The sequence below is a fragment of the Trichomycterus rosablanca genome, chromosome 10 (genome assembly GCF_030014385.1).
Source record: "Trichomycterus rosablanca isolate fTriRos1 chromosome 10, fTriRos1.hap1, whole genome shotgun sequence".
NCBI lineage: Eukaryota > Metazoa > Chordata > Actinopteri > Siluriformes > Trichomycteridae > Trichomycterus > Trichomycterus rosablanca.
Window position 1 is genome coordinate 8,742,761 of NC_085997.1, and position 23,150 is coordinate 8,765,910.

The following is a 23,150-nucleotide window of genomic DNA, read 5'->3' on the forward strand; positions in this document are numbered from 1 at the left end:
ACAAATCCCTTCCAATCTTTCTTTGAGGTTCATTGTTTGTAAACATTTTAATCATTTTCTCACACATTTGTGGGCAAACTGGAGATCCTCTGATCATCTTTGCTCATCAGAGACTCTCAGCCTTTCCTGAATGCTGCTTTTGTACCAAACCATGATTACAATCATCTGTTTAAAATCACATCATTATTTAGTATTTTCACCTCATTACTAGCTCTAAATTGCCCCCGTCCCAACTTTTTTTGGAATGTGCGAATTTTTGCAGGCCTGAAATGCAGGAATGGATGTTTATTAATGCTTTGGGCGACGTTCTCCTGGGAAACCTTGGGTCCCGCCATCCATGTGGATGTTACTTTGACACGTAGCACCTACCTAAGCATTGTTGCATACCATGTTCACCCTTTCATGGAGACGGTTCCATGATGGTTGTGGACTCTTTCAGCAGGATGATGCACCCTGCCACAAAGCTAAAATGCTTCAGGAATGGTTTGAGGAGCACAACAACCAGTTTGAGGTGTCGACTTGGCCTCCAAATTTCCCAGATCTCAATCCAATCAAACATCTGTGGGACGTGCTGGACAAACAAGTCTGAGGCCCCACCTCACAATATACAGGAGTTAAAGGATCTGCTGCTGACATCTTGGTGCCAGATACCACAGCACACCTTCAGGGGTCTAGTGGAGTCCATGCCTCGTTAGGCTTAGGATCAGGATTTAGTGACTGGGGAGGCCACTCTGATAAACCACTCAACTCGTTTACAATGCAGCATCATGCTGGATGTAGCTGTTATAAGATGCTAAATTCTACATGTCTATAACATTTAAAACATCTAAAACTTTTACCAGGCACTTTTATCCAAAGCAGTTTATTATAGTGCAAGGATTGAGAGCTTGGACCAGTGAGTGTTTCCTATGAAATGTGATCCTGAGCTTTTGTTTGGGGTGGGGGGTGTCGCGGACAAACTTTACAGTGTACACACTTGAGTGTAATTACAATATTTCAATGTTTTATTATAAAAAGATTTAACAATCTGAACGTCAAACATTGCTTATCTTGTCTGATCTATAATAAATACGCATAAGTATAAATGCATGTGTATCAATTACACTTTAACACAAACATTAACACATAACATTTTGGCATTGTAATCTCTCTCTGCCCACACAAAACAGAATAATAGCAGGTTAAACACTTCAATATATTTCAAAAGTTAACTGCTTAGTTTATAGTTACAGATATTTCTTAAAAGTGTATGAACGTGTACGATTAGTTATGCCTGTAATCCAGAATTAAGTTCTATACCGTAACAAAAAATATGAATGTAAATGTTCATGTTGCGATGACGGTGATGTAAAATAATGTAAAAATAATTCAAAGTCCAAACATTTGAGTGGTTAACGAGAACGCTACTTTACATGTCACACAAGCTCAGTGCAAAACACGAGCACAGAAACGGTACAAATCCGATCTCTTCCCTACACACTCGCTCCCTACGCCCTATAGTGCGCTTAACTTTCTTAAAGGGCCAGACTATATATTTTATAATTCACATTACACGACAGGTGAGACGTTCTTTTTTCTTAATATAGCACTTTTATTTAGGAAAAAATAGTTCTTACATAGGCAGGAAAATCTATGGCAGACAAGAGTCAGAACAGCGTATTGGGCGTAACGTTATTATTACTGTTTGCTCCTTTTTCTCAACACTTGTGCTCGATTTACACTGAAGATATATTTAGTAAATAAGTACATGTCCGCGCATGCACGCGCTTGTGTTCATTTCCGGTTGAACTGATAAAAAATGTTGATTTTGAAAAATTTAAAGACGAGCCGTTTTTCAGTTTCTGCTTGTTAGCTCACAGCTAACGCTAGCCAGTGTGGCTCTTCACTCGTCTCTCTGTGTTATCACCAGTAAGCACCCCACAGCCAATCAGCGAGCTCCAACCGCCTACCCCTCCCACCCCTCCCTCACTGTGGATGCGCGCATGTCCTAAAGTCTCAGTTTTCAAGGTAAACCTGAAGCAGAAATTTGGCGCTTCACATTTAAAAAATACCGTCACCATTTTTGAATACCGTCACCATTTTTAAAATCCACGGTATACGGTAATATCGTCATACCGCCCAACCCTAGTGTGACGTTAATGTTTTGAGTCAAGGGGAAAAGAAGACGGGGAGAGTCTTAGATCTGGTTTATGTGAGAGCACCACCCAGAGGTCAAACAGTTCTAGCAGGTTTTATAAAACTTGATTATAGCGGCAAGTTAAATTTTATTTCTAAAATACCTCACTAGTTGTGTAAAAAAGAATAACAGGCTGCAAATGGCCCACGGGATGTACAACCCCAAATCAGAAAACGTTGGGACAGTACGGAAAATGCAAATACTGAAAACACAGAGTTCCTTACATTGACTTTAACTTATTTAATGTCAGACAGGATGAACCTGAGATATGTCATCTTTCATCTTCTCAACTTCATTTCATTTATTAATAAACATCCATTCCTGCATTTCAGGCCTGCTTAACATTCCTTTAACGCCCAGGCCCCACACTGTTGCAGTGCAACCATGATACTTACTGTGATAACGTGGTCATGAGTGGTCGATTTTATGAGGCCACCGTAAGAACTAGCCAGAGATGCGTCGTCAGGTCATAGCAAAAGTTGATATTTTATTGAAGTATCCAGTGATAATTTACAAACATTGGAAAAAGAAAAGAAAAAGCATAAAATGATGCACAGGCTACTGCAGCCTGTACCTTGCTTTACTCGGGACTAACTTTGTAGCACACAACAAACAATTATGCCCCTCCGAGCTGCGGTTCACGCACCCAGCTCCTCCACAATCAAAACTGTCCTCCATCTTGATTAGATGGGCACTTATAAACGGGATGCCCCTCTCCCTTTCCTGGAGCATACCATTTGCGGGTCACAGAAAGGATCCTGAAACAATACATTCATTCACAATACCAGTATTATCAACACTATTAGTTAGCACACATATCTAAGGTAACTTGGTATTCTAACAGACTGATGTTTCCCTAGTGAGTAAAGGTGTGCTGTTCTCTGTGATGTGTCTGGCGCCTTGACATCATCACACACCCCCCACTTTAGGCGCGTCAATCTTCAGAATGACGTAAAAAATTATCTGCCGTGACATTCTGAGAACCCTTCTTATACAGAACAGTAAACTTAAATGGTTGTAGAGACAAATACCATCAAGTAATTCTAGCATTAGTGTCTTTCATACGTGCCATCCATTGTAATGCTCTCAAGTGTGAACTCAGCCCCAACTAGATAATACTTTAGAGAATCTAAGGCCCACTTAACAGCTAGCGCCTCTTTCTCTACAGTTGAGTATAGGGCTGGGCGATATATCGAGTTTTAAAGATATATCGATATATTTTCATACGCGATATAAGATAAGACTATATCGCGTATATCGATATAGATGTTGCGTTCTATTTAGATCCGACAGTTCGTCGTTCCCTTCTCCCAGTTTGTCTCTGCACATGTTCACCTGCCCCGCCCCTCTCCCTCACTGAACACAACTCGCCCCTCCCCCACCACGTGAGTCCCCCGCAGGGCATGTTCTAAACAGCTCTAGTAACTATAGAGCTCCGTCTAAAAATGATATTTTCGTTGTTGATCTCTTTGAATCAATAACACTTGCATTGATGTAGATTTGAAAATGACAATACTGAATATAAAATTTCAAGAACAAAACTGTTTGATGTTTATATGAGCTTTGATCTGGTCTGGGTGCGGAGTTTTATATCGGGCGCAGAACGCTGAGACGAGCGAGCGAGCGCAGCTACTATGGGGAGCGAGATGCGGGTTTTCCCTCGATAAAAAAATAATGAAAAAACACAAGAAAAGCAAAAGAGAACTTAATATTTTCACAATGATTGGGAGGAAAAGGAAAAGTGTGTGTTTCATTCGCGGGACGACGACAGAGAGCGGCACAATGTGGAGAGAGGATCAGTACGTGTCACAGAAACGTCCATTTAAATCGTGGCTTTTAAAAAATCTTACGTAACTGATCATTTGTATAAACATGGGACAGAGTTCATGATTTGTTCTAAAACAAAAGTAGTGATCAGTACAAACGGGATCAGTACAAACGGGACATTATTTGAAGATGGGACTGTTAATGATTTCCTAAAAAAAATGCTACAGAGGTCATAATTTATAAAAAATAAATAAATAAATAAATAAAAATTGTGTGATTTTGGTCAAAATGCTACAAATATGCTCATTCATACAAAACTGTCAGGAACAATATTTACAAAAATATCAGAGATGTGATCACTCTGACTTTCAGAAATAAATAATGTTACATGTTTAAATATTTCTGTGTTTCCTGCCATGGTACATCATTGTTAATAATTATTGCAAGAAATAATTAACATGTGATCAGACAGTCTCTTCACATATATGAATATTTATTATTATTATTATTAATCATAATATTATCATTAAAGGTAAACCATGCAACCTTATGTTATTCAGGAAGTTTGTATCCTACAAGTAGCCCTTTGGCTTACTCAGTACCCTTAAAGTAGCCCTCTGTTTCAAAAAGGTTGGTGACCCCTGATTTAATATATGCCAATAGTTTATTTTTGAGGAATTTCTCATGTTTATCTACAGCTGAATGTTAATAAAAGTGCTTGTATAACATTTGGAACATGTAGCTTTGTCTCAGAAGTGTCTTTTTGTTATTACCGTATGGGATGAAAAAATATCGAGATATATATCGTATATCGCCATTCAGCTAAAAAATATCGAGATATTATTTTTGATCCATATCGCCCAGCCCTAGCTGAGTATCTAGTCTCTCTGGGAAACAACTTCCGACTAATGTACAAAATGGGTTTTTGTTCTTCCCCTTGCCCCTGGAGTAAAACTGCTCCTAGACCCAGACCTGAAGCGTCTGTTTGCACTATGAAAGGTTTACTAAAGTCCGAACTCCTCAATACCGGTTCTGAACACATACAGTTCTTAAGATCCTGGAAAGCTGCTTCACATTCAGGGGTCCATCGCACTCTCTGGGGCATGTCCTTTTTTGTGAGGTCTGTTAAAACGGCTGCCCGGCTGGCAAAGTCAGGAATAAAACGTCTAAACCATCCAACTAATCCCAAGAACGATCTTACCCTTTTCTTGGTTGTTGGAACTGGACTTGCTCTGATGGCCTCGACCTTATCTACCTGTGGTCTGATGACTCTGCTTCCAAGCATGTACCCTAAGTAGGAAACCTCGGACCTGGCGATGCTGCACTTGGCTGGATTGATTGTCAGACCTGCAGCCGCGAGTTTCTGGAAGACAAGATGTTTCAGGTGCTCTTCCCATGTCGCGCTGTAAACAATCACATCATCAATATATGCTGCAGCATACTCGTCAGTGCCTCTCAGTACTTTATCCATAAGTCTTTGAAAAGTTGCTGCTGCTCCATGCAGCCCAAAAGCCATCACTTTTAAATGATATAGTCCACTTGGCACCCGAAATGCAGTCAATTCTCGCACTGCTGGGTCCAATGGGACTTGCCAATATCCCTTACATAAATCAAGGGTGGTAAGGAAAGCTGCCTTACCCAACCTCTCTATCAGTTCGTCAGCTCTAGGAATGGGGTATGGGTCAAAAGTAGAGACAGCATTCAACTTGGAAAAATCCACACAAAATCACAGTCCTCCGTCCTTTTTCGGCACCAGCACTACAGGGCTACACCACTCACTGGATGATGGCTCAATAACATCCATCTCCAGCATTGCCTTCACCTCATTTTTCAGGTCAGGGACTAGACGGGCTGGCACTATGCAACACGTTTGCCGGATAGGCTCGGTCTTTGCTAGCTGGATCTTGTGCTGCGTCATGTTTGTCCTCCCTGGCTCTGCACTGAAGAGTGACGCTGGCAGAATCTTTGCTATCTTTATCCTGCTGGTCCTCACTGAGATGTGACACACCCGGTGTGCCTGGTGCTGTGCTTGAGCCCGGAAAATACTGCTCTTGGTGCTCTTCCTCTTCTCCAATTGCTCTTATCCACTAGTTGAGGGCTGCTGGGGGCTCTTTCTGGTGACATTTCCTGAGCATATTGATGTGGAAGCTCTGCACTTGTTTCTTCCGATCTGGCAGCACCAGTTCTTCTTGCGGACAGTGTATGGTCCTTGCCATTTTGCAAGTAGACCAGTGTCAGAAGTTGGTAACAGAATGAGTTCTCTATCACCTGGTTTTAGCTCCCGACATCTTGCTGCCTTGTCGTACCACCTCTTTTGCTTTGCTTGAGCTGCCGCCATGTTTTCACGTACCTTTACCGAGAGATCTGCCAATTTGTCCTGCATTTTGAGCACAAAGGAAAGAATATTCAACTTTTCAGTAGGGTTGTCACCTTCCCATGCCTCTTTAAGGACATCCAATGGCCCTCTCACTTCTCTTCCATACAGCAGTTCAAAGGGAGCGAAGCCTGAAGAAGCTTGTGGGACCTCTCTGTAAGCAAAAAATAAATAGGGGAGCCATGTGTCCCAATCCGAGCCAGTGTCATCCACAAACTCTTTCAGCATAGATTTCAGGGTTTTGTTAAAACGTTCTACCATGCCGTCAGTCTGGGGGTGGTATGGGGTAGTTGTAATGCCCTTAATGCCTAATAATGAATACACACCTTTTAGCAGTTTTGATGTGAAGTTTATAACTCGGATGCCCCTCCCCCTTTTTTGGAGCATACCATTCACGGGTCACTGAAAGGATCATTAAAACAGTGTATCCATTTACAATCCAGGCATTATCAACAACATAAGCATATGCATATTTTTATGAGCTCATACTCCTACATCTGTCTAATCATTAATGTGTGCACACATGTTTAAGATAGCTTGGGAGCAAGGACGGATTAAGGATAGTCTGGACCCTAACCCCCCCCGACCCCCGCTGAGTTCATTCTTAATACGAGCCAGTTGGAGAATGAACGCTCCCCTTCACAATTTGTGATAGGCACAGTCAAAAAAAGTCTAAGTGCTATGTAGACATTTGGAAAGGTTGACTGTAAATTCAAATTTATCATGGTTTTGAGCATTTTACTAGGACATTTTTCTTTTTCTGTTATGAATGATTTGTATTGTATCAATTCATCTGCCAGGCTCATGTTCAGATCTGAAGGATATGCTGCAGCGAGTGAGTTAGCCTTTAAAGTGAGCTCACTGTTGGACATATTGTCAGGCATGAAAAGAACATCAAATAGCTCAGTTAAGTGTGTGTATGCATTCAAACTGCTTGAAATTGCTAAATTAATTTGTGTCTCTGCGCTTAAGAGAAATTGAACATAATAATTTTGAAACAATACAAATTCAGAAACATTAAGTAAGGGCCTGAATCGCATATTTGCCACAAAACGTCTGTTATGAAATATGGTAGCTTGCCTGGCAATTTGTAGGTCCCTAGAAAGTCAAGGAGCCATGGTAAACGACTTCTATGGAAGTCAAGGGACCCATAGCAGGGCCCCTCATGATCAAGGGCCCTCTAATGGTATGCCCTGCTCTTCTCTAGGGCCCCCTGGTAGGGGCTCTCATAACCAGGGCCCTCTAAAAATATGCCCCCCTCTTTTCTAGGACCCCTAATAGCCAGAAGTCGAAGTCAGAGCAGTGCCACAACGCCTCATCCATTTTCATAAGGGCCCCAAAAGCATGGCTAGGGCCCCCAAGAGGCCCTGGGGTCAAAGTCCCTAATAGTCAGAGGATCCTTAAAATGGAGGGCCCTCGGAAATAAAAATATATTGTATCATAAATGTTGATAGGCATCGCAAAATGCCCAAAATGCCCAAGGGCCCCTGGGCGCTGGCCCCACTGGCCCGGTCAGTAATCCAGCCATGCTTGGGAGTCTGACAGAATCTGGTGTTACTGGTGATGTGTCTGGCGCCTTGACATCATCACAGTTACTCATAATAATGTGAAAAGTTCGTACAAATCTTAGTCCGTGTGGGGCGAGGGTGGTGTCGATGGTACCCAAGCTAGTCAGGATGCAGTCTAACGCGCTGCATTCAGGTCAGTCTCTCATTGAGGCGTGGGTTTGAATCCCACTTCTGACTGCTAGTGCTTTATACAAATTTATGTCTTTAACCCTCTAACATACATAATAATGTGAAAAGATTCAGCAGTTCGTACAAATCTTTGGCCATGTGGGGGTGTTGGGGAAAATTGTCTTTCATAATGTGCGTTCAGGTCAGGATGGCCGAGCGGTCTAAGGCGCTGTGTTCAGGTCGCAGTCTCCCCTGGAGGCGTGGGTTCGAATCCCACTTCTGACAGCTCATGCTTTATACAAATCTACTTCTTTAGAGGACACAGCCATCAGGGAATACAGTTTTCATCAAAGGGTGTACATGGTCTGCAACAATGCTGAAGTAGGTGGTACGTGTCAAAGTAACATCCACGTGGATGCCAGGACCCAGGCTTTTGATCACTGAAAATGTGAGAAACTGAATCATGTATTCATCCTGATCTTGCTCTGTTTATTGTTGCAGCTCTGCTGGAGGGTTATTTTTTTGGTGTTTGTGGTGGTGGGGTCTTTGTTCCCATTTTGGTTTATTTAGTATATGATGTACTTTACATCCATTTAAATATGTAATTAAATACTTAAATATCCATTTAAGAATGTTCATTCAGCGTCCATTTACATTGTTACAGCAGTATTTTACGACAAAAATGGAAATGTTCACAATATTGAAATGGATGTAAAGTACATCATATACTAAATAAACCAAAATGGGAACAAAGACCCCCCCACCACCACCACCACCACCACAAACACCAAGAAAATAACCCTCCAGCAGAGCTGCAACAAGAACAGGACAATCTCCTACAGGTCCAACAAAATCAAAGAAAAAATGCACTTCATAAAAGACCTCACATTGTTCGTCCTAAAGGCTAAGATCAACGTTTTAAATAAACTGAGTCTGTGATGGTTTAAAAACAACGCATAATACAGAAAACAGTACGTGAGCTCAAACACGTTGCACCCTCACTTTATAATGCAGCATCAACGCTCTGTTAGTACATTACAATTTACAAATCCTAAAGGAAGTTTCTGTGTAAGGGGAATTAGCTCAAATGGTAGAGCACTCGCTTAGCATGCGAGAGGTAGTGGGATCGATGCCCACATTCTCCAATGCTGAAACATTATGATCACTTAAAGGCAACACATAATATAAAAGTCGTTGCTCACTGAAATGCTGCATCAAACGTTAGGTCAGTCTGTAAGTTCTACAATGACAGTTATGCTCTATTTTTACTCAAATCGTTTGGTTTAAAGACCTTTTTTGACTTGTTTAAACTGACAAATGTAGCGCCCCCTAGCACCCCTGGCTGTATTTGGAAAGCGCTCCTTGACTTCTTTTAATTGTTTAAGAAATCTCTTTCTTTGTGGTAATGTAAGGATTTAAAAGGGCCACTACTTATCAGTACTTACGGTTATTTTATATTTAAACTATACTCTTATTTAAACCAAAAAAACTACTTCAATTACCCTATATATATGTGGTACTAACCTTGCACAAAAAAACCTGCGACTAACACCATTTACAGTAGCTGTATTAATGTTATCCCTGACTCACATACCAAACTTGTATACGTTAATAATACTTAAACAAATTAACTATTTACTCATTTACACAATCATTAATATGCATTTCAAACCCCAATATATTTTACAAAAATGTTATAATACAGATTCACTTAAATTACCATCAGTAATATTCAAAATATTATCAATCCCTCCTAAGCCGGCAGTTAGGTAAATAACTAACTAAAAAAAGGCTGTCCACGTTCTTTGTTTACATGGATGAAACAGAAAAAATCCACCAGTCTTTTTCCTTTTGATCTTGGATGAAACAATCAGAGTTAATCCGATGCTTTTAATCCACTGTAATCGGCACAGCTGCTGAGGAAGCGTACTGCCTTCAATGTCCATGCACGAAAACTCAAGAGACGAAGTTCACGGCTGATACAGCATAAACAATGTCACTAATCGACTGCAAGATGTTAATATAAGACTCACTGTCTGTTTGTCTTTACGCATCAACAGAGATAAATCCTAAACAGGTGTTTTACCCGCTTACATGACACGTTTCACATCACCCTATTTTCTCCACTTTTTTCTTCTTTTCCACCCACTTTCTCCCGCTCTTTTCCCGACCTGTGACAGTTCATGCTGATTGGCTTAAAATAAATCAAGGGAGGGCTATACATACACTTTACTTTAAACAGCATAAAACAACCAGAACATTATTTACAGAACAAATAAGAACAACTTATTTACTAGTTATAAATTAACATAAACAAAATATTAGTAATCTCCAAATTGTAATTGGGCTACACAAACACACAATAATTTATAATTCTCCAATTTTGAAATGTCTCGGTTTTATCTAAAATGACTTTTTGTTAAAGTAGCGGTACGTGACTTTTGAATGGTTTTTCATCTGGTGAAACTGCTTCATAAAAGATGAACAGCTGAAACTCACGACATCCCCTTTAAAATGCTGAAAAATGACATCCCCTTTAAAAAGCACGAATGCTGTTTTTTGACTTCAGCTCAGCATTTAATACTGTAATCCCTTCCAAGTTAGTCACTAAACTTGGAGATCTGGGTATTAACACCTCCGTTTGTCACTGGATTATGGACTTTCTTACCAACAGACCTCAGCATGTTAGGTCAGGCCACACCTACTCCATCACCATCTCACTCAATACAGGCGTACCACAGGGCTGTGTGCTGAGCCCATTCCTCTACTCCCTTTTCACCCACGACTGCAGGCCTGTGCATGGATCCAACTCCATCATTAAGTTTGCTGACGACACCACGGTGATTGGACTCATCAGTAACAACGATGAGACAGCCTACAGGAAGGAGGTACAGCATCTGGCCACATGGTGTGAGGACAACAATCTGCTCCTCAACAACAACAAAACTAAAGAGCTCATCGTGGACTTCAGGAGGGAAGGAGGAGGCACGCATGACCCCATCCACATAGACGGAATAGCTGTTGAACGTGTCTCCAGCTTCAAGTTTTTGGGGACCCACATTTCGGAGGACCTGTCCTGGACCACCAACACCTCCAGCTTGGCCAATAAGGCTCACCAGTGCCTCTTCTTCCTGAGGACACTCAGGAAACACCATCTGTCTTCGGCCATCCTGGTGAACTTTTACCAATGTGCAATAGAAAGTATCCTGACCAGCAGTATCACAGTCTGGTATGGAAACTGCACTGTTGCAAACCGCAAGGCACTGCAGCGAGTGGTGAAAACGGCCCAGCGCATCACAGGGACTTCACTTCCACCCATTGAGGACGTCCAGAGGAAACGCTGTCTGCGTCGAGCTCGCAGCATTCTTAAGGACTCCTCCCACCCTGCACACAGACTATTTGCCCTTCTGCCCTCTGGCAGGCGCTTTAGGAGCCTCCGGACAAGGACTACTAGACTGAGGAACAGCTTTTTCCCCAGAGCTGTCTCCATATTGAACTCTGTCCCCCGTTAACCCCCCCCCCACACACACACACACTACAAACATGATAATTTTTATCCTTTTTCCGCTTTGTATTTCACTGGTACATACCTCATTTGTACATAAATCTCATAAATACTGTATATATCTGTTTATTATGTTTTTACGTACTCATTCCTTGATCGTGTCCATAGCACCTTAATCACTTTAACCTGCATAGCACCTTAATATTAATCTGCACCTTAATATGTATATTGTTTTCAGCTACATATCTTGTTTATAGTATAGTTTATAGATCCTGTTTATACCACTGCTATTTACCCCCTGTAAATAATGTATATCATAAAAACTGTTTATTCTGCACTTTCTGCTTATTGCACTTCTGGTTAGATGCTAAACTGCATTTCGTTGCATTGTACTTGTACATGTGTAATGACAATAAAGTTGAATCTAATCTAATCTAATCTAAAAAAATGCAGCATCAACCCTTAAGTCAGTCTATCAGTGGTACAAAGACAGTTTTGATTGGGTTTCGATCGTCCTAAAGGCTGCGATAAACAGAGTCTGTGATGGTTTAAAAGCAAGGCATAATACAGAAAAGAGTATGTGAGCTTAAACACGTTGCACCCTCACTTTATAATGCAGCATCAACGCTCTGATAGTACATTACAATTTACAAAAGGCTAAAGGAGGTTCATCGTAAGGGGAATTAGCTCGAATGGTAGAGTGCTCGCATAGCATGCGAGGGGTAGCTGGATCGATGCTCGCATTCTCCAATGCAGAAGCATTGCAAACTTTTAAGCACATTTTCCCGTGAGCTAAGTAGGGACTTGTAAATAACATTTAGACTTGTAACGCACTGTAGTTAAAAACATGGTCTTCATACTATTTATTTTGTTCTTCTGTCTGTGTAGGGTTTTTACCATGAAGTAAAATCGAGGGAATCTAAATGCATTTATCCATCCAACAATCCATTCAGTAGCTTTTAACTATTCATGCAAACGAATGACTTTTTATATTTCTATATTGCTCATTGTAGTACTTGTGTCTGCATTGACTTGAACATCACATGACTAAACATTAGGTAGAACCAGGGCCGGCGCTAGGGGGGGGGCTGAGGGGGGCATTGCCCCCCCCAAATTGTGTCTTTGCCCCCCCAAGCACAATGCAAGCAACGGCTATTTTTAAAATTATCTCTGAACCAATCACAAAAATGCATTTTGTTTTACAGTGTGAAGATATTTCCTTGCTTATTCCTGATTGGCTCTTTGAGTCATATAAAAATCGGCAGACTGCCCCAAACAGTTCAGTTCGGCAGTATATGTTCTGTTAGTGTGAGCGAGAGGCAGGTATACTGGTAAACACTTTTTTTTTACAGAATTAGTATTCTTTTGTTTTCTTTATATTTTAATATTGTGTATATACTGTATACTTTCCCTCCGCCCAGAAATTCCCAGTAAAAAATGACCCACCACAACCCCGTCCAAGATAAAAATGTTTGATGAAAATAAAATAAAATAAAAGAATATGCTGCACTTACACGCACCTGAGATAAATCTACTTTTGGTTTAAACTAGACTGTGCTAGTGTTATGTTGGGTTAGTCTGTAACTGAGCAACAGTGTATGCTACAATGACAACTATAACAATGGTTATCACTGCACACTAAGCTATTCAGTTTTTTGTGCTTGTCATTTTAAGATAATACTGAATCAGTCATCAATAAGGTCAGTCAGGACACAGAAAGAACTCATTACAGTGTATCACAAAAGTGAGTACACTCCTCACATTTCTGCAAATATTTCATTATATCTTTTCATGGGACAACACTATAGACATGAAACTTGGATATAACTTAGAGTAGTCAGTGTACAGCTTGTATAGCAGTGTAGATTTAGTGTCTTCTGAAAATAACTCAACACACAGCCATTAATGTCTAAATAGCTGGCAACATAAGTGAGTACACCCCACAGTGAACATGTCCAAATTGTGCCCAAATGTGTCGTTGTCCCTCCCTGGTGTCATGTGTCAAGGTCCCAGGTGTAAATGGGGAGCAGGGCTGTTAAATTTGGTGTTTTGGGTACAATTCTCTCATACTGGCCACTGGATATTCAACATGGCACCTCATGGCAAAGAACTCTCTGAGGATGTGAGAAATAGAATTGTTGCTCTCCACAAAGATGGCCTGGGCTATAAGAAGATTGCTAACACCCTGAAACTGAGCTACAGCATGGTGGCCAAGGTCATACAGCGGTTTTCCAGGACAGGTTCCACTCGGAACAGGCTTCGCCAGGGTCGACCAAAGAAGTTGAGTCCACGTGTTCGGCGTCATATCCAGAGGTTGGCTTTAAAAAATAGACACATGAGTGCTGCCAGCATTGCTGCAGAGGTTGAAGACGTGGGAGGTCAGCCTGTCAGTGCTCAGACCATACGCCGCACACTGCATCAACTCGGTCTGCATGGTCGTCATCCCAGAAGGAAGCTGACGCACAAGAAAGCCCGCAAACAGTTTGCTGAAGACAAGCAGTCCAAGAACATGGATTACTGGAATGCCCTGTGGTCTGACGAGACCAAGATAAACTTGTTTGGCTCAGATGGTGTCCAGCATGTGTGGCGGCGCCCTGGTGAGAAGTACCAAGACAACTGTATCTTGCTTACAGTCGAGCATGGTGGTGGTAGCATCATGGTCTTGGGCTGCATGAGTGTTGCTGGCACTGGGGAGCTGCAGTTCACTGAGGGAAACATGAATTCCAACATGTACTGTGACATTCTGAAACAGAGCATGATCCCCTCCCTTCGAAAACTGGGCCTCATGGCAGTTTTCCAACAGGATAACGACCCCAAACACAACCTCCAAGATGACAACTGCCTTGCTGAGGAAGCTGAAGGTGAAGGTGATGGACTAAACCCAATTGAGCACCTGTGGCGCATCCTCAAGTGGAAGGTGGAGGAGTTCAAGGTGTCTAACATCCACCAGCTCCGTGATGTCATCATGGAGGAGTGGAAGAGGATTCCAGTAGCAACCTGTGCAGCTCTGGTGAATTCCATGCCCAGGAGGGTTAAGGCAGTGCTGGATAATAATGGTGGTCATACAAAATATTGACACTTTGGGCACAATTTGGACATGTTCACTGTGGGGTGTACTCACTTATGTTGCCAGCCATTTAGACATTAATGGCTGTGTGTTGAGTTATTTTCAGAAGACAGTAAATCTACACTGTTATACAAGTTGTACACTGACTACTCTAAGTTATATCCAAGTTTTAGTTCTATAGTGTTGTCCCATGAAAAGATATAATAAAATATTTGCAGAAATGTGAGGGGTGTACTCACTTTTGTGATACACTGTATGTAAGGGCCAAAATAGTGCAGGATATACCAACTGTTTTGTGCAGTGCAGTAACAAAACGGCTTTGTAAGGCAAGAACTGAACAAAAAAAAAAAAGCATTTAATTTGACATAAAATATGTGGGTATTAATATGTACAACTCAGTGCATTATTAGGCTGCACATAATTATAGTTTCAAACGGTCCTCTTTTTACTACAGTGTGTTTGAAATGGCTGGGGGTACAATTCGTTGCTGTTGCTGTTTACACACACAAAGAAAAACATCTCTGGAGGAGAATTTTGCAGGTAGATTACAAACAGATTCCTTTCTTTCACCTTTTTCCTTTTTTTCTATATCAACTGCACGACTGTTTTCCAGTCCTTAAATGTTATGTGCATTTATATGTGGCAAGAGAAAAAAAAATCCATAAAAATCAAATTGAGTTAGCAAAGAACCTTGAATTATACTAAAGAAAACAAAAAGAACCCTTTCAAAAAATCATTATTTGGTCAGTTGGAGATCTCATATGGGGCTCCCTTTCGATTGACATATGGCTTACAGCCTAGTGACAAAGTGTACAGTGCAGCAAATGGGTTACAGTCAGTAAATTTATCATACATAATAATGTGAAAAGATTAAGCAGTTTGTACAAATCTTAGTCCGTGTAGGGCGAGGGTGGTGTTGATAATAACTCAGGTAGTTAGGATGGCCGAGCGGTCTAAGGCACTGCGATCAGGTCGCAGTCTCCCCTGGAGGCGTGGGTTTGAATACCACTTCTGACAGCTCATGCTTAATACAAATTTACATCTTTAACCCAATAAGATACATAACAAACTGAAAAGATATAGTTTCAGTGAGCAATGACGCATTGACTTTGGTATTACGTGATGCCATTAAATGATCACAATGTTTGTACACTGGAGAATGCGGGAATTAATCCCGCTACCTCTCGCATGCTAAGCAAACGCGATACCATTTGAGCTAATTCCCCCTACAAAGGACGCTTTGTAAATTGTAATGTACTAACAGAGTGTTGATGCTGCATTATGTAAGGTCCAAAATAGTGCAGGATACACCAACTGTTTAATGTAGTGCAATTACTACAGTCTGTTTGAAACAGCTGGGCGTACAACTAGTTGGTGTGGAGAACATGTTACACATACAGTGTGCTATTATTTCAAGCTGATCAAGTACATGCTATTTCACTTAGAAACATCTCACAAAGTACAAATTCTTTAACTTTCTAAATAAACCATGTAGTACGGGACATTACTGCTCTACCGACTGAGCTATTCGGGCTCTGCAACCTGCTTTAATCCCACAAGGATGTGACATAAATTACAAACTTTAACATACGTTGTCCTGTAAAACTTTCAAGAATTTTAACAATTAATATAAAAAGGTTTTATTGCCAAAAGTATTCACTCGTCTGCCTTCACACGCATATGAACTTCAGTTCACCCTAACACGCTAGTGACGTTACAGTGCTAAGAATGGTCCACCCAAAAAACATTATTTGGTCAGTTGGAGTGCTTATATGGGGCTTTCTTTCCATTGATATATGATTTACAGCCTAGTGACAAAGTGTAGAGTGCAGCAGATGGGTTACAGTCAGTAAATTTACCATACATAATAATGTGAAAAGATTCAGGAGTTTGTACAAATATTAGTCCGTGTGGGGCGAGGGTGATGTGTGTGGTGCTCCAGCTAGTCAGGATGGCCGAGCGGTCTAAGGCGCTGCGTTCAGGTCGCAGTCTCCCCTGGAGGCGTGGGTTCGAATCCCACTTCTGACAGCTCATACTTTATACAAATTTACATCTTTACCTTTCTACCATACATAATAATGTGAAAAGAAATAACAGTTAGTACAAATCTTAGTACTAGTTAGTCTTAGTTTTTTATTATTTCAAATGCCATTAATAATTTATAATCACTGATTTGTGAGATATCAGCAGTAGTAGGTCATGTTTAACTGGTTTAATATTGTTTAAGCGCTGATTATCGGCTGTTTTTCGTGAGTGTGTTCGGCGGTTTTCCATGCATTTTGGCGGACTTTGAGATGCGCAATCTGGCAACCCTGACTGAAGCGTTCATTCATATTTTGGAGCGATGTACGTTTGTATGCTAGAATATAAATAACATCTTTTACAAACTGCTGTCTATTTACATTGACATTTTCTCTTCTGTCTTAACATTTTTGGAATTGGGTTTGTAAAGATAAGGGATACAGTAGATAATATATTTAATGAGCTGAACTAACTGAGAGAAGCGCTAACGGTGTTGGAAGAGTCTAAAAGAGTTTGGAACATAGTCGTATCATCATAGCAGTACAACACAGTTTTGTCCGTAGCATCCGAAAATATCCAGAAGCTAATATACACAAACTTTTCTTTAAAAAATAAACTTACCTTGTTAATAAAGTATGACCACAATTTCTAAACAAACACAGTATCCGCTGCTGCAGTCTCTACACAAACTTTTCTGCACTGAAATCGCAAGGACACATTTTATGGATATTACGGTAATGCACTGAAAACGCGTCCTACAGTCATGCAAGCACATACAACAGTGTGTGAGTTTACACTAATCAGCCATAACATTAAAACCACCTCCTTGTTTCTACACTCACTGTCCATTTTATCAGCTCCATTCACCATATAGAAGCACTTTGTAGTTCTACAATTATTGACATGACCACTACAGAGCAGGTATTATTTAGATGGTGGATCATTCTCAGCACTGCAGTGACACTGACATGGTGTTGGTGTGTTAGTGTGTGTTGTGCTGGTATGAGTGGATCAGACACAGCAGCGCTGCTGGAGTTTTTAAATACCGTGTCCACTCTATTAGACACTCCTACCTAGTTGGTCCACCTTGTAGAGATAGTCAGAGATGATCGTTCATCTATTGCTGCTGTTTGAGTTGGTCATCTTCTAGACCTTCATCAGTGGTCATAGGACACTGCCCACAGGGTGCTGTTGGCTAGATGTTTTTGGTTGGTGGACTGTTCTCGGTCCAGCAGTGACAATGAGGTGTTTAAAAACCTGCAGCGCTGCTATGTCTTATCCACTCATACCAGCACAACACACTAAGACACCACCACCATGTCAGTGTCACTGCAGTGTTGAGAATGATCCACCACCCAAATAATACCTGCTCTGTAGTGGTCCTGGGAGAGTCCTGACCATTGAAGAACAGCATAAAAGGGGGATAAAAAAGCATGTAGAGAAACAGATGGATTACAGTCAGTAATTGTAGAACTACAAAGTGCTTCTATATGGTGGAGCTGATAAAATGGACAGTGAGTGTAGAAACAAGGAGGTGGTTTTAATGTTATGGCTGATCGGTGTATACTCACCATGTATGCGTGGCTTTCCTCCGGGTTTGAAAATGTGCCAGTAGGTGTAATTGCTGCTCTAAATTGCACCTGTATGTGTGAGTGAGTGGATAAATTAGTGTGTGATGCTTTGCGATGGTTTGACGCGCCCTGTCCAGGGTGTATTTTTGTCTTGAGCCCCGTGTTCTTGACACTGGACCCACGCTTGCCCTGTAATGCTGAATATCAATACAGGCAAATGAAGCGCATTTAAAAAAGCTTTAAAGCATTCTTGAAAAATGATGAGACCAACCTTTTTAAAAAGTAGATCCCGATGACCTGTTGACTGAAATAGTAGATCCCAAGCCACAGAAGTGTGGGCACCAGTTTTCCATTGGCTACGTTTTAACAAGACGTACCAAGAATGGCCTGTAGATGGCGCACTGTGGTCGTTTTTAAAAGCAAGCCAATTATGCCACCGAACTTAAATATGTACAATACTTTATAATGTATCAATTGTAACAGTATCAAATAATAAAACATTATAAAAAATTATAAGTTTATGCGTTTCTGTCAAAACAAAACAAAAAAGGTATGTAAACAAAACTGTTTGAGCGTAAATAGGGCGTTACTGACATTGTAACACGGACAGACTAGCCTTATGGTTGATGCTGCAACGAATTTTACCGTAATTTCATCTTTTCAGATTGCAAAATGATCATAATGTTTGTGAACTGGAGAATGTGGGCATCGATCCCACTACCTCTCGCATGCTAAGCGAGCGCTCTACCATTTGAGCTAATTCCCCTTACACAAAACTTTCCTTTACCCTTTGTAAATTGTAATGTACTAACAGAGTGTTAATGCTGCATTATAAAGTGAGGGTGCAACATGTTTAAGCTCACGTACTGTTTTCTATATTATGCGTTGTTTTTCATTAAAATGTTATGTGCATTTATATGTGGCAAAATAAAAAAAATCCATAAAAATCAAATTGAGTTAGCAGAGAACCTTAAATTATACTAAATGGTTCTTCAAGTAGAAACAGTTCTACCAAGAACACCTAAAAGAACCCTTAAGAAACACTTCTTAGTGCTACATACATCAGTTGTATTCCACACAGGTCAGCATGCGATGAAACTTTATTCATATTATGTCATCTAGTGGACAATTGAATAGCCTACAACGAGCACAAACAGGGTTTGAGTTCTTAATGAATAATAATTAATCTTAATAAATAATCCAGTCAGTTAAAAACCCAACAAGAAGGCTGTACCTAATACACTCAGACTAGAGAAAACACACCCTAACATGCTAGTGCCGTTACAGTGCTAAGAATGGTCCACCCAAAAACATTATTTGGTCAGTTGGAGATCTCATATGGGGCTCCCTTTCTATTGATTTTTGGTTTACAGCCTAGTGACAAAGGGTTACAGTAAGTACATTTACAATACATAATAATGTGAAAAGATTAAGCAGTTTACGGGTTCGAATCCCACTTCTGACATCTCAAGCTTTATACGAAGTTACTTCTTTAGAGGACACAGCCATCAGGGAATACAGTTTGCATGAACTGGGTGTACATGGTCTGCAACAATGCTGAGGTAGGTGGTACGTGTCAAAGTAACATCCACATGGATGCCAGGATCCAGGCTTTTGATCTCTAAAAGTGTGAGAAATTTAAACATGTATTCATCCTGATCATAAAGTATGTTTATTCAGCTTCTATTTACATTGTTACAGCAGTATTTTACAATTGAAATGTTCACATTATTTAAATGTATGTAAAGTACATTGTATACTAGCTGTTTACTTTTTTCCCTAAGTAAAAACTGTCATTACCTCAACATGTCATTACCAACACATAACTTCTTGTGATGGTAAAGACACTTAGTGATGGTAATAACAGGTTTTTAGTTTCACCATCACTATCTTATTAACTCTTTAATAATTAATAGTGCTTTATACAAATTTATGTCTTTAACCCTCTAACATACATAATAATGTGAAAAGATTCAGCACTTTGTACAAATCTTTGGCCATGTGGGAGTGTTGTTGGTTATTGGCATTAGAACCTTGCAAGCATGTCAGGATGGCCGAGCGGTCTAAGGCGCTGCGTTCAGGTCGCAGTCTCCCCTGGAGGCGTGGGTTCGAATCCCACTTCTGACATCTCATGCTTTATGCAAGTTTACTTCTTCAGAGGACACAGCCATCAGGGAATACAGTTTGCATGAACTGGGTGTACATGGTCTGCAACAATGCTGAGGTAGGTGGTACGTGTCAAAGTAACATCCGCATGGATGCCAGGACCTTGGTTTTTGATCTCTAAAAGTGTGAGAAATTTAAACATGTATTCATCCTGATCATAAAGTATGTTTATTCAGCGTCCATTTACATTGTTACAGCAGTATTTTACAATTGAAATGTTCACATTATTTAAATTGATGTAAAGTACATTGTATACTAGCTGTTTACTTTTTTCCTAAGTAAAAACTGTCATTACCTCAACATGTCATTGCCAACACATATCTTGTTGTGATGGTAAAAACACTTAGTGATGGTAATTAAAGGTTTTTAGTTTCACCATCACTATCTTATTAACTCTTTAATAATTAAAGCTAATTAAAGCTAAATAAGCATAATGGTTTTATTATACAAGGAAACATTAATTTTCACTGATTAGTCAATATGGCCCACAAGATATCAGCAGAGATCCAGTAAAATATCAGTAATTACATGAAAAAGAAAAGGTAAGTTTAAAGTAATATCACAACCTTCAAAATGGGAACAAGGGAGCATCGTAAGGGGAATTAGCTCAAATGGTAGAGTGCTCGCTTAGCATGTGAGAGGTAGCGGGATCGATGCCCGCATTCTCCAGTGCAGATACATTATGATTATTTAAGGGTATCATGTAATATGAAACTCGTTGCGGCATCGCTTAATGAAACGCAGCATCAAAAATTATGATCAGGATTTAAGTGAGTCTTTAAGGCAGCAAAAAATATGTGGGTATTAATATCTAAAACTCAGCGCATTATTAGGCTACACATAAATATAGATTTAAACTGTCCTCTATTTACTACAGTCTGTTTGAAACAACTAGTTGGTGTGGAGAACATGTTACACACACAGAGCGCTATTATTTCAAGCTTATCAAGTACATGGTATTTCACTTAATAATATCTCACAAAGTACAAATTCTTCATCATTCTAAACAAAGCATGTAGTACGGGACATTACCGCTCACCTAATGCACTAAGAAACAACTCGCCCAAACAGGGACTTGAACCCTGGACCCTCAGATTAAAAGTCTGATGCTCTACCGACTGAGCTTTCTGGGCTCCTACCTTCTCTTTGACTTTCATTTAAAAACCAGTCTGAAGAAGAAAGTTAATCACCAACTAATGATGTTTACCAGTTTGGTGTAGCTTGTGCTCCATCACAAGTGTGGCGATTGCACTTGCAACCTCTTTGACTTCTATTGGAAAATGCAGGTAGAAATTGCATACGTAGTTGCTCGTTTCGATCAGCATCTTAAACAGTGGTAGCGTGGCCGAGCGGTCTAAGGTGCTGGATTAAGGCTCCAGTCTCTTCGGGGGCGTGGGTTCGAATCCCACCGCTGCCAACTCATGCTTTTCAACGCCGGCTCCATGTTTACCCACCCAATGCAACGTATACTCAATCACAATCCCAAGTATGGCACATGCGATTGGCCCTTTTCGACCCACAACCTTTCTTAACTTTTTTTTTTTATGTAACATGAAACAGTTCGACCGCACTGTGCACACAAACCTTAACTTGGTGTACCTTTGTATCGTTGCTGTCATCTCTAGCATCACTCCGACTACATACAACTATGATATAATAAGAAGCATAATAAAAAAAAAAACTTGTACTCACCCAATAACTGTGTTTATACCTAAAATGGAACGCAGACACTGTGAAAACAGCATACGTTCTAAAGCCAATGAGCTTTTAAACAAGCTCAAACACACCGATGCACCACAGAGTCTTAAATTAAGCATACAGCACGATGGTTTAGCAGAAGAAATGTTGTAAGAAAGGAAGCCCTTAAATACTGACTGTCTTGTTGCTCTGCTTGCAAGCTTACTGTAACAAAAGAACGGTCGTGTATCTGATGGGTTAAGATTAGTCGCTACTCCACCAGTTCTTCGCTGTGGCTGGTTAAATGCTGGAAATTACCACTTACCTAATGCAGTAGGAACCAACTCACTCGAACAGGGACTTGAACCCTGGACCCTCAGATTAAAAGTCTGATGCTCTACCGACTGAGCTATCCGGGCTCTGCAACCTGCTTTAATCCCCACAAGCATGTGACTTAAATAAAAAAAATTAAACATATGTTGTCCTGTAGAACTTCAATTAATATAAAATGTTTTTATTTCTGTTTCGGCTCTCTTGAAGGCGATTATATCAAGTTTTAGGTGAAGTATGTTGCTGCTTACACACACACACAAAAAAAAAATCTCAGGAGTAGAATTTTGCAGGTAGATTACAAACAGATTCCTTTCTTTCACCTATTTCCTTTTTTCCTGTATCAATTGCACGATTGTTTTCCAGTCCTTAAATGTTATGTGCATTTATATGTATATGCATGAATTTGCATGTATATGCAAGAGAAAAAAATCCATAAAAATCTAATTGAGTTAGCAAAGAACCTTGAATTATACTACAGAGTTCTTCAAGTAGAAACAGTTCTAGCAAAAACACAAAAAACCCTTAAGACTTCTTAGTCTTAGTTTTTAATTATGTCAAATGCCATTAATAATTTATAATCACTGATTTGTGAGATATCAGCAGTAGTAGATCATGTTTAACTGGTTTAATATTGTTTAAGCGCTGATTATCGGCTGTTTTTCGTGAGTATGTTGGGCGGTTTTCCATGCATTTTGGCGGGCTTTTAAATGCGCAATCTGGCAACCCTGGCTGAAGCGTTCATTCATATTTTGGAGCGATGTATGTTTGTATGCTAGAATATAAATAACATCTTTTACAAACTGCTGTCTATTTACA

At 40.3% G+C, this 23,150-nt stretch overlaps 6 non-coding genes across 6 annotated transcripts; 5 read left to right on the forward strand and 1 right to left on the reverse strand.

The window, feature by feature from the left end:
• The first annotated feature begins 8,195 nt into the window (after positions 1–8,195).
• Positions 8,196–8,278, forward strand: trnal-cag (transfer RNA leucine (anticodon CAG)). The gene has a single exon. It is a non-coding gene; the product is annotated as a tRNA-Leu (tRNA).
• Positions 8,279–9,065: 787 nt separating this feature from the next.
• On the forward strand, positions 9,066–9,138 carry trnaa-agc (transfer RNA alanine (anticodon AGC)). Its single transcript has one exon. It is a non-coding gene; the product is annotated as a tRNA-Ala (tRNA).
• Positions 9,139–16,510: 7,372 nt separating this feature from the next.
• On the forward strand, positions 16,511–16,593 carry trnal-cag (transfer RNA leucine (anticodon CAG)). Its single transcript has one exon. It is a non-coding gene; the product is annotated as a tRNA-Leu (tRNA).
• A 2,258-nt stretch (positions 16,594–18,851) lies between these two features.
• On the reverse strand, positions 18,852–18,924 carry trnaa-agc (transfer RNA alanine (anticodon AGC)). The gene has a single exon. It is a non-coding gene; the product is annotated as a tRNA-Ala (tRNA).
• Positions 18,925–20,202: 1,278 nt separating this feature from the next.
• Positions 20,203–20,285, forward strand: trnal-cag (transfer RNA leucine (anticodon CAG)). Its single transcript has one exon. It is a non-coding gene; the product is annotated as a tRNA-Leu (tRNA).
• A 1,374-nt stretch (positions 20,286–21,659) lies between these two features.
• On the forward strand, positions 21,660–21,741 carry trnal-aag (transfer RNA leucine (anticodon AAG)). The gene has a single exon. It is a non-coding gene; the product is annotated as a tRNA-Leu (tRNA).
• Positions 21,742–23,150: the final 1,409 nt, after the last annotated feature.